Below are 14,487 nucleotides of genomic sequence, written 5' to 3'. Positions count from 1 at the left end.
TCCACGTCTTCTTCAACCGGATGGTTAGCAAACACCAACTTTGCAGGGTTGTTGTCCGGCATTCTTGCAACATGCCCTGCCCACCGTATCCTTCCAGCTTTGGCCACTTTCTGGATACTGTGTTCGCCGTAAAGTGCAGCGACCTCGTGGTTCATCCTTCTCCGCCACACACCGTTCTCCTGCACACCGCCGAAGATCGTCCTTAGCACCCGTCGCTCGAAAACTCCGAGTGCTTGCAGGTCCTCCTCGAGCATCGTCCATGTCTCGTGTCCGTAGAGAACCACCGGTCTTATTAAAGTCTTGTACATGGAACATTTGGTGCGGGGGTGAATCTTTTTTGACCGCAGTTTCTTCTGGAGCCCATAGTAGGCACGACTTCCACTGATGATGCGCCTTCGTATTTCACGGCTCACGTTATTGTCAGCCGTTAGCAAGGAACCGAGGTAGACGAATTCTTCTACCACCTCGAAAGTATCCCCGTCTATCGTAACATTGCTGCCAAGGCTTGTCCTGTCTCGCTCAGTCCCACCTACCAGCATGTACTTTGTCTTAGCCGCATTCATCACCAGTCCGACCTTTGCTGCTTCACGTTTCAGGCGGATGTACTGTTCTGCCACCGTTCCAAATGTTCTGGCAATAATATCCATGTCATCCGCAAAACAGACAAATTGGCTGGATTTCGTGAAGATCGTACCCCGGCTGTTGAGCCCGGCTCGTCGCATAACACCTTCCAGGGCGATGTTGAATAGTAAGCAGGAAAGTCCACCTTGTCGTAGTCCCCGTCGAGATTCAAATGAACTGGATAGCTCACCCGAAATCCTTACGCTGTTCTGCACACCGTCCATCGTTGCTCTTATCAGTCTAGTCAGCTTCCCGGGAAAGCTGTTCTCGTCCATAATTTTCCATGGCTCTGTGCGGTCGATACTGTCGTATGCCGCTTTGAAGTCGATGAACAGGTGATGCGTTGGGACCTGGTATTCACGGCATTTCTGGAGGATTTGCCGTACGGTGAAGATCTGGTCCGTTGTCGACCGGCCGTCGATGAAACCGGCTTGGTAACTTCCCACGAACTCATTTACTTTAGGTGAAATACGACGGAAGATGATCTGGGATAGCACTTTGTAGGCGGCATTCAAAACGGTGATCGCTCGAAAGTTCTCACACATTAACTTGTCGCCTTTCTTGTGGATGGGACAGATTATCCCTTCCTTCCACTCCTCCGGTAGCTGTTCGGTTTCCCAGATCTTGACTACTAACTGGTGCAGACAGGTGGCCAACTTTTCCGGGCCCATCTTGATGAGTTCTGCTGCGATACCGTCCTTACCAGCCGCTTTGTTGTTTTTGAGCTGGTGGATGGCATCCTTAACTTCCCTCAGCGTGGGAGTTGGTTCGTTCCCGTCCTCTGCTGCACCAACATAGTCATTTCCTCCGCTGCCTTGGTCCTCCGTGCCTACATTCTCTTGATGTTAATAATAACAACACCCAGAAATAAAGCTATGAGTGAAATCACGAGTTAGCTCATGCATGATTTTTTCGGCGGTGAGTTTGGCGAGTCAAGAATCGCACGTGAAACAACTTGAGAATATGAGTTTTTACCAACATTGGATTCTAGGATACTAGTTTAACACTTTGGAGCCGGATGATTTCGCCACTGTTGTTGCAGCCTTACTGGCATCAAATACGTTTGCTATGCTGGGTTTCATCGCCGGAGTCATATTAACCCCTCCGGCTCCGGCTGTAAAAAGGGTTAATAGAAGTATATATCGGTCCTAGGAGTTTCGCAAAGATATCAAAGCGTTTCAGTGGTTTTCAGAGTTCCTTTCGGAGGTTTCAGAGGAATCCCCGGGTGTTTAGGAAAAAATCCTGGAAACTCCGAAAGCTTTTAGGGGCGTTTTAGGGACTCCAGAAGAGCTCAAGCGAAGTTTACGGGGGTCTTCGGAAGAGTTGTAAGTGTTTCAATGAGTTACAGCGGGTTTAAATGGATTTCAGAGCTGTTCTAACGGGATTCAGGGCATTTCAAGTTGTTCCATGAGCATTTCACAGGCTAGCAGAATTGTTCAAAAGAAATTAAAAAAAGACTTAAAGGTGCTTCAGTGAGTTTTAGCGAAATTCATGTGGCTTCAAGAGATTTCCGGTGGCTTCAAGGTGCGGTGAAGAGTTCCTTGGGTATCCGAAGAGTTTAAGAGCATTTAAGATGGTTCCATAGCGTTTCAGGTGGTTGCCAGATTAAAATAAGAAGCTGGGTTTTATCGCATTCAACACAGTTCTCCATCGGAATGTAAATTTACTGATTAGCTGCTGGATAAAGCTTGCTATCATTGTTCCACACAAGAAATCCTTTCATGCAAAAACAAGTGAAGCGAAACGGAAGTTTAAACTCTTCTAATATTTACGTAAGATGTACAATTCATGATGTTTTCTTTGTACCTACAGAGCTACGGCTACGACTACTGTTCCCATTCATCTGCCGGGCACGTGATTCAACAACTTTTTACGGGCGCAGTAACAAGTGAACTGAACATTAAAACAACCTTGTTGAACCCAGTATGTCTAATGTATGCTACTGTCTTCTCCCGACTAATCTGCATAATAAGAACCTGAGACTAAAAAAACCCTATCAGATCATAACCCAGATGACGATTCTCATCCCCATCCTTATCGCTAACCTAAAGCACCCATAAACACATAAAATGACCCCATTTAACAAGACATTGTTGTTTCTTGTTTACTGGTCATGGAGCTCCATGGGAGCGAACGTTTTTTTCTTCCCCTTCTACCTTCATAGTGCATGTTCCTTCCCTTTACGCTACTGCACTACTTTGCCCGCGCCCATCTCACTCAACTTGTGATAATATTTTATTCTGCATAAAACATTTTAGCTTCTGGGCCCAGTGCACGCCGCACTGTTCACTTTCTCACTGACTGGCACGGCGGCGCACCGGACCGGATTGCGGTGGATGGACACGCCGCCGCGCCGTACATAGTAGGGCAGTGAAGTATTGTATGGTGCAAAAAAGCAGTACCAGCCCTGAAGCCCCCAAGAATCAAAATGTTGATCAATGTCGTGGGGTAGATGGGGTGAAGTGCGCCCCAGGAAGAAAGCTCATTATTACTTTTCAAAGCGATATTACTTTACAACATTTGTAACATTGTAATGTGTGTGATACGTTCATCCTATTCAACCCGAAGGTGACTCGAATTGTAAATAGAAACAAACCATGTGCGATAATGAAATCGGGTTTAGTTCTACGCATTCAGGGGACAGAAACATCCAAGTTGGGTCCATAGCTTGGAGGAGTAGAAGCCCCTGTCTAGCGAATTGGGAGTCGTTGGTTCGATTCACTTCGAGGCCAAAGGTTCTCTTCGTCAAGGGTTTTTTTTTTGGAAATCTGTTGAACTCAAACTAGGCCTCAAATCCTCGAAGGTTTTTGTCGACCTAGTTCCAGGCAATTTGACCGACAAAACCATCTATTACGAAGAGAACAAACCTGCCGATAATGCCCAATGTCACCCTACCTGACACTGACAGATTCTCTCCCCTCTCGTTCTCTCTTGATACGAAAACAAATTCGCGATGAACGCATCGATACGATGGGAGCTCCCATCACGCTCATTCTTTGCAAATCTCAATAGCAGTCCAATATGGCACATTGTTTGATATAAATGTGAGGTATAAAACAAAAATCATGCAGTCAGAGCTTCGTGTTTCATTGTGTGTTCCAATCAGAAGAAACGATCGCTGCTGTTGATCGTTGTTGATACTACTTTGAACGAGGAATAGTTTTAGTTGTTTTGGCGTATATAATTTCTGTTGGTCGGCGTTTTTTTTATTCGACTATCACTTCCCAGTGAGTGTCGTAAGGCAGCAATTAAATATTTTGAAATTTCACAGCACTGGTCATTTTACACCAACAACGCATTTTATACCAACTTTCCTCCCTGACATTTTATGCTGATGTCCGTTTTGTTTCGGCACCAACAACTGCAAAAACCGATTGCTTCTGGCTGGTTGGCAAGAAAAATATATATTCTGCCGAAGTGAAGAGCTTCCGTAGAACCGAACCGCGATTTGGGAGGGATTTCAGTTCTCGGCCGCAACGTTTTTAAACCTCCGTAGGGTACGTTTCGAACCCGACAGCCGGAGCTTCAAATTGATGAGGTGCCATTACCACCTTATTTTCCCTTCTCGGCGACGAGCTACGGTGTTACGTTCCCCAGAAATAAATGCTGCAGCGAATTTCCGTTTTTGTCTAGAAGCGGGACATCATTCATGCAAACCGCGAGCACCAATTAAGCTCATTAGGCAGCGAATCGATTCACGAAAAAAGTGAACATTTCGTTACAACATTTTCCGGTTATGGAATTCCCTCACTTCCTCTTCCTCGCGGAGCTCGGAACGACACACAGACGCGTTTCAATTAAAACTATAGAATTATGAGAAAAAAAATATGACCGCAAAAGATGTTCCTGTACATTCCATCAGTGAGAGAAACCACTTTATTAAAAATAAACGCAAACCCACAACGACAACGGTGCGGTGGTGGCGAGAGACCCCAACAAAACCGCAACCAACAAGTAAAAAAAGTTTTGAATTAATTTCCAGAGCAATTAAATGAAATGGGAAATTAAGGGCACTTCTTCTGCTAGCCTGCACTAGCTAGTTCAGTCAATTGTTTGTCCAGCTTTTTTCTTACCGGAATCAATCGTCGAACTGTGAAAAGTGGCTCCTCTCCTCCCCAACCACGTCCGTCCAAATCGAACCCCGAAAAACCGCGCCGACACAACAATCTTCTTCCGTTTGTTGAGGCACGTCATCGTTCCATCGGTTGTTGTCACTCCACAAGAAAACCGTCTTGCAGCGCATCGCACAGTGTTCTGTGGTTCTCTGCGGAGGTTACGCGCGCGCGAGCCTATGCATATTTTACGCTTGACAAATCTAGCATGACCGACCCGGGAGTTGACGACGACGTTGTTCCACAACCCATGGACCTGATGCATTTTTCAACGTCAAAGTTTCGGTCGTGGGGAAAAAAGATTGTCATCGAGTGCTTCGGAATGGTCATAAATATTCCATGGACAATCAATCGTTAGGCGATTTGATGGCAAGTTGGAAGAAAAAGTTGCGTTTTGGGAGAGGTTACCTTATGCATGTTCTGTGGTTTCAGTTGAAATTGGGGCACCCGGAAAAAGGGAGGTCGTTGAACTTGAGCAACCCAGATGGTTTACTGATTCACTGAATTCCAAGCCTAACACTACTTTTCCAATTTCAGAGAACTGCCTACTAAACATTCAAACTGAATTTCAACATTATAAAGGCGAGTTGAAGTACTCCGCTTTCTTGCAGATTAATCATCTAATTCTCTACAGTTATGTCATAAATTGAATCGTGAAACGTGACACGCAAGATCTACATGTGAAAATTTGTTTAAATAACTCGCTGATTGCCATAAGACGGAGCCTTCTTGGCGTGCGGAGCAATCGTAACGCCGGTGTAGCGTCCGGCAATTCGTATCATAATTGGCGAGACCCGGCTGTTCTTCTCCATAGAAACCTTCAACAGGAGGATCGTATTGTAAACTCAGATTCCGGTTCAATACCCGCCAAATGGAGGACGCCATCAATAACGTGTTCATCGTTCCGAGAAAATAATCTTGGTGGACTGCGTGGATGAATGGATCTGAACGAGACAGCGATGCTAGCGAAAACACGAGGAGCCAAAGCTGCATCCCTCAGTGCAACTTGGTTCTCGAAAACAAATAACCTTGGGCGTATTCCTTAGTGAACATTACTGAGAAAGCCACAGTGGGCTAAAATAAGCGGTACGATAGACACCCCCCCCCCCCCCTGCTGAATCGAGAACATTAGAAACTTTTTTCATGTTGTGTCGAACCGCCAACATCTCGGTTCGATCCGACAAGGGTTTACTCGCGTCAGCACCGAACCCCCAAAGTAAGTCCAACTGAGCGTGCGATTGTGCTTTCAAAGCATTTACTTCGTGGGTTTGCACACGTACACGCTTTACTTGACTCTGCAATATAATGAGCGCCATTTCTCCCTGGAGTTCCCCAGTTGAGACTTTCAGGTTATGGGCCCAGCTCAAAGGGCTTGACCTGCAACATTCCGTTGCTCCGGGTAAACGAAGCAGACTTTTAGAACTGGAGCTGCCGTATATGCTTGCTTTTTGAATCATAGGGTGTCACGGACCCACGGGTGTGCTGACTAAGGTGGCACCGGCAGCGGAAACAAAATAGACGAAGTGCAAAGAGATGGACCGGATCTCCGAGGTGTTGCTGGCCTGTTGAACGAGTGCTTCGAAACAGAAGGGAGAAAACGACTACGAAGGAAATGTGGAGTGGCTTAGAAATGGTCGGTGTGAAGAAATCTAGTGAGTTAAATAATCATTCGGAAGCGGCTTGCGAACATAAACTCTCAACGAGGGCAGAAGCATGCTAAACTGCACGAGCAACACCAATCATCTCGTCAGAGTCGTTATCGAACTTCATTACAGCTGGCGTGCATCAACCGAGGCAACGGAACAACAGCAACCAACAGCGTGTGTAGTGACCGACATCGACCGGAATCCTTCCCTGAATCGCAAGCGGACACAACGAGAGATCCGGATCCCCCAACTCAATCTTTCCCCGTAAATGTCTTCCCAACACTCCCCGTTCGCGCTCCTTTCTCTTCCCCCTCTTTGCTGTCAATCCTCCACCAATGTATCTAACTAGGTCAGCTTAACCTTCACATTACCGACCCCCGACAACTCATTTTGAAAATGCTGGCATTTCGTCAAATTTCATCCGATTTTTTTGAAGTCGCCCTTAATCGATCATAAATTGATGCTAGTTTATCACACTCAAGTGGTCATGTAACATCCGGAACCATTCCGGAGATATTCCGGATTGAACTGGGGTCAGAGGGTGGGGAAGGGGTCTGTTTGGCCAAATGCCTAAAAGTGGTTATTTCGTGTATTATTGTGTTTGAGAGGCTCCCGCGGAACCTGTTTGAGGTGTTCCGGAGTGGCCATATCAGTTGCATCATACTTCGGTATTTTTTTTTCTGCCCCGTTCTCTTGAAATCGTGAAATTTGATACGTCGTACGGCATGTTTTGTTTGCAAACCAGAAATGTCCCAGATGTCACCCCCGTGGAACCTATGCTAGTTGTTCCGGGGTGGCCATATTAGTTGATACAGACTTCAGGGTATCATTTCTGACTCAATCATTCGAAATCATGAAGTTTGATATGTCGAACGACATGTTTTGGATGAAAACCAGAAGTGTCCCCAATGAGGCCCCCGCGGGACCTGTCGCGGTGATCCGGATGGGTCAACTTATTCAAATCTGATTATCGCAGATGTGTTTTATTGTTCGTAACGAAAATTCCGCTGAAAATCGATGGTTCAAACACAATAACACATGAAATAATCATTTTTTGCCATTTCGGCACCCTCCCTGACCCCAGTACAATCCGGAATATCTCCGGAATGGCTCCGGATATTGCATGGCCACTTGGGTGTAATTAACTAGCACCAATTTATGATCGATTGAGGGCGACTTCAAAATAGTTGGATGAAAATTGACGAAATGCCACCATTTTGAAAATTAGATGTTGGGGGTCGGGTACGTGAAGGTTAATGCATTACCATGCTTGTATTAGTAAGCTAGGGATAAGACCTTACAGCGTGAGTGCAGCAACAAACGTTGCCGCCGTAGCCGTCGTCATCATCATCATCATCATCGACTGCCGCTCTCCAGTCAGTGTAGGGACAATAATGGTTAATTCCACATACGTCACGTGGTTATCCCTCTCGACTCTCGTCCAAAAACTCTCGTTCTCTTCTGTAGTTCCATAACCGCAGTCTAGAGTTTCGTCTAACATTTCTTGTGTTCATTTCCGAACATCAGTAGACTCATTTGAGGGTGATCCTCGCTTGGTATCTACCTAGCTTGTGTCGCAGCTCTTCTTGCCTTGTCATACTTTCGCTGTAGAACGTCGTAGGGGAAGATTGGAGTCTTTACCTCGTCAAACAGCCAGCGGCTGCTTGTCGAAGAAAGAAAGGATTCCGATCGAGTTGGGAATTGCGTTGAAGATAAACTTACAGCGTTTTCTAGTGAGTCCAATAGTCCGGTGGCAAGTGTCGGATGTCGTGGACACATGAACAAAAACTGCCTTAAGTGGGAAGTTGGCTCAGCGAAGAAGGATGACGTCAGTTTCATGGCCTATGCAAAAGATGTGGAAAAAAGGACAGGACCGATGTCAATTATTCACAGGTCCGGTTGAACGTATATGTTTGCCTGTATTTGTCGCCAAAAATATGTAAACAAACCGATCAGCTGATCGCGATGTCACGTTCGCCAGAAAATTTGTTCGCAGCTTCTGGAACGTGACGTCACCTTCGGCAACTTCGTGCGATTCGGCTTGCCGAAGTTGACATGACACGGCTACTACTTCAAAATTATCATATCACAAACACCACTTTGTCCGATGGGCCTAACATGTGAAATTTAGAACATTGGGACAGGACGAGTCGTATTTAAGCAGGATGTTGAATGCAATAAGTAACACGTTGCATGCAACAAGCCCGTGTATGTCGTTGAGAAGAAGATGGAGAGTAAAGTGAAAATGTAAGTGCCAAGTAGATGGGAAAAAGCAACGTGATCAACACCTTGATGATACACTTCAACGTCAACGTCAACGTTTTCTACATTCAGAAGCTGAGCGGAAATCTGATGTCGATGAAGAAGTTGACCAGGGCCGGAATCGATGTGTTGTTTTCTGGAAGCGTAGCTGTTCTGAAGACTGATTATAAGCTCCTGGTAATTAGTCATCTTCATGGAAGGTTGTTCAGAATCGGTCTGTCCTTGAACAAAGGAATCGAAACAAAGCATTCAATGTTCGGGTAGTAAAACTACGCTATAGATCATAAATAGGAACGAGAGTGAAGGGGTCAAGCGAGTCAGGCGAAATTTCCTTAAAATGTCGAAGCTCAGGCAGAATATTCAGCCCTATTTCCGAGATCTGCTTCGAGAATACCTGTGAATCCAGTAAGTTAAAAGTGGAGGCCAATCAAACGAACGGTTACTCGAAACGTGCCATAAGCTGGGCACTAGCCTCTCGAGCATGAGGGAGAAACAACCAGGAAAGACATGATCCTGAGTAAGCCGGTGGCGAATAAGAAGACGGTGCAGATAACTTCAAGACACTTCAGAGTGCACTTCATGGAGTGCAAATAGCTGCAAATTTGATGTGTCGGTAATCATAGACGCCAACTTAGGGGGGACAAGCATGGTTTCACCCCCCAATGTTTGACGATTTTTCGATTTTCCCATACAAAAAAAATCCCCCCCCCCCGAATAATTTGACCAAGTTGACGCGTCTGTCGGTAATCGAACCATAATTTTGCTCAGCTAAAACAAACCAATCAAGCACCAAGCTTTTAAGCTTTCGTGAAGAACTGTTGCAGCAACGTCAGCCTTATCAATCAACTGGAACATTTCCACCATTCGACCCCAGTGCGCGCACCTTTAGTTGAACCGCGCAGCGTACGGTTCATTCGCATCGGTACCGCAATTTGTACCGGCCGCTTGTCGACTAATCGGCTAAACTTGCACAATTGTGTAACATTTTACATAAAACATTGTATTCCATCAATCATATAAGCGTACTTTTGTATTATTTCCCATCATTTCATCACACAGGCCTCCATCCAGCCCCCTTCGACGAACCGCGGTGGCCGGCCCTCTGCTCAACAACAACGGGGCACAAAATAACTCATGTGCATTATTTGTTTACTTTTCTTCGGATAAAAATTGAAAAGCACCGGAGAAGAACAAAAAGCACACACCACCTCACCGCAGAGCTGGGCTCACTCACATTCACGACAGACAACGGCGAAACAATGCATAATTCATCGCTGCGCCTCACGTCTCTACCGCTGCTGGCTGCGTTGTCGCCGTCTGCCGCCCTAAGCGTTGTTCTCTCGCGCGCGCAGATGTCTGATTGCGCACACACCGCTACACAACAACAACAACTGCTCTGCTCAAATGCTGCGCGAATTCATCAGTCAAGTTTGCCCAGAACTCATCTTTCGGCGCGTAGCACAAGCACCGTGTGCATCGGTTGAATTATTACGGCGACAACGAGCGTGTAGAACCGTACCGTCCGTGCGCGACGTGGTACAAAAACTTCGGCGGAAGAACCCGCAGCTCCGGCATGATTAATTTCTCTCACTTTTCAGCTGAAAACGCTCAATTGGAAGTGAAAAGAAGCAATTGTCATCATTATTCTTGCTTAATTGCTTTTTGTTCCAGCGAAAAGGTGTTATTACATTACACACCGTGGAGAAGAGGGGCCTGTCAGCACCCTGGAGTAGGGCCGGTGACTTCGTCCGGGCATCACTACAGCTTGTCAGTTCTCAACGAGCCTGTTGCGTTCCGGGGACCCGGTTTTCACTCGCACAAGGTTGTGTCTAATGATTGCCGAAGAAATTGGAAGTCAAGGCCACTTCAAGGAAGGAGTCTGATGGATGGGGCGTACACGACCACTCTCGACAAAGCGCAGCACACGCATCTCACAGTTGAAGGGAGGCGGGTGACTACATAGTCCGATACGCGTGGAGGACGCGCAGGCTGCGGCAAATCAATTTCCGCTGAGTCACCGCGTCGCTCAGCCCACAGCCCACGAGGCTGGGATGGGTTTGATGATGTTATCACGAGAAGTGGATAAGCATACACTGGCAGGGTCTAATGTGGCGTGGCCGGCCGCACTCCTCCAACAGCAGCAACAGGTCTCGAAGAGCAGCAGCTCCGTAGCGTTTACGAATAATGAAATCAAGACTCCGCCAACAGCGATTATGATTGACATCCAAATCAAATTTTAAGCCACATAAAGAGAGCTTCAGCTCGCTTTTGCTCCTCCGAGTCCGACGACCACTTGTCTTCGTCGAGGTCCGCAGCATCATCGGCCAGGAGATTTAATTAACACAGATTAACAGCACAATACCGAGAGTCGGTGCGGTGGTGCGGTGGATGGTGTTTTGGACCGGGCGCGTTAACCGTGACGTTCCGGACGTGCGGGAGATCGATTCATTCACAACACAGTCCTCAACCCGACACAGTTCAAAACCGCCTTTAGGAAGAAGGGGGTGCCCGGCAAGTGGGTTTCTTCCTTTTGTTCCCGCGCGCGAGGGGGTAGGAAGCATAACGGAGGCTTTTGTTCCTGTGCTGGTCCCGGGTGGAGGTTTTGTCTATTTTCGGGAGTTTGAAAAATTATTTCCCACTTTGACAGGTTCGATTGGTTTCGCGTACCTACCCTACCTTTTCCAAGGAGAGATGGTGCGCTTTTAGGTGTTGTGTGGGTTTTCGGTGGGAATATTTCGATCGCCATCGTTCGACCATCAACGAACGACGAACGCTTGATTGGTAGTGGGAATCACGGTTCGGGTTGTACGGGTCATTTATCATCACCTCGTAGGTATGCGATGTCTACACGTCGAACAAGGGGAGATGATAGGTGCGCGGATGGATTCGAGTGCTTCCGTGCCTATTGGGTGTGTGGTGTTGTGAATGGTGAAATCACGTGGTTACTCTGAGCAGCAGCAGCAGCAGTGATAAAATCGACAGGGTGCCACAGGGTTTTCCATCGACGTACGTATGAGGTAAGTACACTCTCTAACGGGGGTTTGTTCGGTCGTCGTAAGTGACGATGGATTTTGGGCTTTCGTTCGATCGGAGGCTGCTGATCAGATGATTGTTTCAAGTGCTACCGGGCACGAGCTAGGAGGAAGCATGCGTTTACTTTCGTAGACGATTGTTGTTATGCATCAAGTGTTTATTGCAGACGACCACTTTCACTACTATTTTCTGTGAGTTGTAGATATACACTCTACCCTGATGTTTGATGGAGGACCAATGGAGTAGAGAAATCATAACCAGGTGAACTCGTGTAATCCAAGATAGGATTATAATAATCAAAGTTTTGAGTTGTTGAATGTAGGCGAAAACAAAATTGTTGGACAACTAGCTATCTCGTCGTGGGATATTGGCTGATCAAAATGATGATGAATTAGACGTGAAAAAGTTGAAAGTTGGAAGCAATATTTCAACGAATACCTGAATGGCAAATTGAATATACGGTTAGCTACTACCGGAGCCGTAGCGTGCGGTTGACCAAGTAGGTCCTCGCCAAGGACCAGGGAGGAACCAAAAACGCCTAAGGATAGAAGGGAACATGAAGGGAACGCCAACCCCACTCTGACAAACGAAGTTTTTTCCTAAGCGCAAAAATGCTCATGATCGGGTGACTGCTTTCCCCCGGAAATCCACGATGCGGCCACCGAGATAGTTCTAGGAAGAAATCGACGAAATCGCGGGTTTCTTCACTACGACTCGTTTATCAGACACGCCGTGTGTGCGAAAGTTTAAAAGAGAGTAAAAGCATGTGACCAAGGGTATCACAAGTACACGGGCAGTGCCAAGTACATACCCGGGGAAGTGGCCAAACTGGTAACGACAAAGACCGCCATGACCCCGCCAGTAAAAACCGGAAACGTGTTCTGCAATTTCCTATAAAACGACGCTCGAATAGCTGTTGAAGTTGGAGAAGAATCTGAAGATACTGACAAATCGCTATTCCCGGACAAATCAGAAGGTGTTTAAGGGCAGACGGGACGGTCGAGGAAATACCCGCCATTGCTCTGTGGCTACTAAGATGGTAATCTCAGATTCTACTTCATATTTTGCAACAAAAACCTATCATTGTGTATGCTCACTTGCAGTGCATATGCTGATTGGTTTTTAGCAGCTTCAGTGCGATAGAACTCGAGATTACCATCTTCAAAATCGCGAGGCAAATTGTTAGAAAGAGAGGCAAGATAGGAAAAATAACACGGCGTCCCGTTTCACCTTAATCCTTTCTTGACATGGGGTAGACTCCTACAAATAACTGTTCCACATACGACCCAACAATGGGTAGTGACTTAGTGGTTATCATTCGGGAGGAACATGTTCCGTTGTAAAGAGAGGTTCTGAGGGTGGTCATGAACTTTTTTGACCCCCTGGGTATAATTTCGTTCCACCTAATACACGGAAGGATCCTTATGTTGGATATTTAGGCTTCCGTGGCTCATTGGGACGACGAAATCAATGAGCAGCTATACAGAAACTGGATCCAGCAACTTTTTGCATCAACTAAGCTCAATCTAGATACCACGCTACTACATCTCTACAGCAGACACGGAGGTGTACCGCAGTCACTTCAGGTCCACGTATTCGTTGATGCTAGTGAGTCAGCCTATTGTAGCGCAACGTACTTCCGAGTGAAATCTTGTCGCGGTCCCTTTGTAGCACTTGTCGGTGCAAAATCCACAGGTGGTACCACTGAAATTGTTAACGAACCCACGCTTGGATCTCCATGTTACCGTAGTAGGAACTCGCCTATTAAACAGTGTAATTCCTGAGCTGTCCAACGATTCCAGTGGACTGATTCGGCGACGGTTCTAGTTTGGCTTCACTCTGATCAACGTTGCTATCAACCATATGTGGAATTCCGAACTGGTGAAATAAATACTTTCTGGCACAGAATTTGTCGCGTGAAGGTGGATTCCTTCGAAACTGAAAGTAGCGGATGTTGCCACCAAACGGGGCTTCGGATCACAAATTGATCCGGGTAGCCCATGCGGTACATCGGACCGGAATTCCATCAATGGCCGGAAGAAAATTGGCCGCAGAGAAGTAAACCTATCCTAACTACAGAAGAAGAACTTCGTTGGTCTCATGTACATCGTCCTGCAATGAATGGACTCGTGGAAGTTGATCGTGTCAGCAGATGGGAACGACTTCTTCGATCTACGGCATATGTTCATCGGTTTGTTATGAACATTTTACGATCTCATCGAGGCGAATCCTTGTAGCGTAGCACATTCATTGGAACAAAACGAGTTGAAGTCCGCGATAGAATTTTTATGGAGATAGCCGCAACAAGGGTTCTACGGTACAGAATTTCAATTGCTCCAGGAGATCAGCTCAAGACCAGAGAGGATTTACATGTAGACGTTCCACAATGAAGTGGAGCATCATATAAAAACTATGGCCATTCATGGACCAAAACGGAGTACAGTAAGGACCCGATTTTGTCAGCCCCTGGTAGCATTTTGGGCTGACAAAATCGGGTACCTGACAAAATCGGGACATTTTTTAAAATCATTTTTTATTCATGAAAAATTATTCTGAGCACGTCAGAGACGGAGATAGGTGTGGAGGGTCTGCTTTGGGTTCGTTCAAATATTACGTAACGCCAATGAGGGGAGGGGGGTCCAGCGCTGTGTTACGCTCCATACAAAATGTTAAAATTTCTCTTTCAAAAATAGTTACGCGGTGGAGGGATAGCGGATAGGGTCTAAAATTGCCAAATTTTGCGTTACGTAATATTTGAACGAACCTTCTGTGGTAAAAAAAATCGAAAGGGTGTTAAGGGCACAGAAAAAATG

At 46.3% G+C, this 14,487-nt stretch overlaps 1 protein-coding gene across 5 annotated transcripts in view; it reads right to left on the bottom strand.

Moving 5' to 3' along the window:
• LOC109430942 (homeotic protein distal-less) overlaps window positions 1–14,487 on the bottom strand; it is a 239,049-nt gene that overhangs the window by 57,785 nt on the left and 166,777 nt on the right. The window lies entirely within an intron of this gene.

The sequence above is a fragment of the Aedes albopictus genome, chromosome 2 (assembly GCF_035046485.1).
Source record: "Aedes albopictus strain Foshan chromosome 2, AalbF5, whole genome shotgun sequence".
NCBI lineage: Eukaryota > Metazoa > Arthropoda > Insecta > Diptera > Culicidae > Aedes > Aedes albopictus.
The sequence above is the reverse complement of the archived record's forward strand: the minus strand, read 5'-3'. Positions and strand labels throughout refer to the sequence as shown.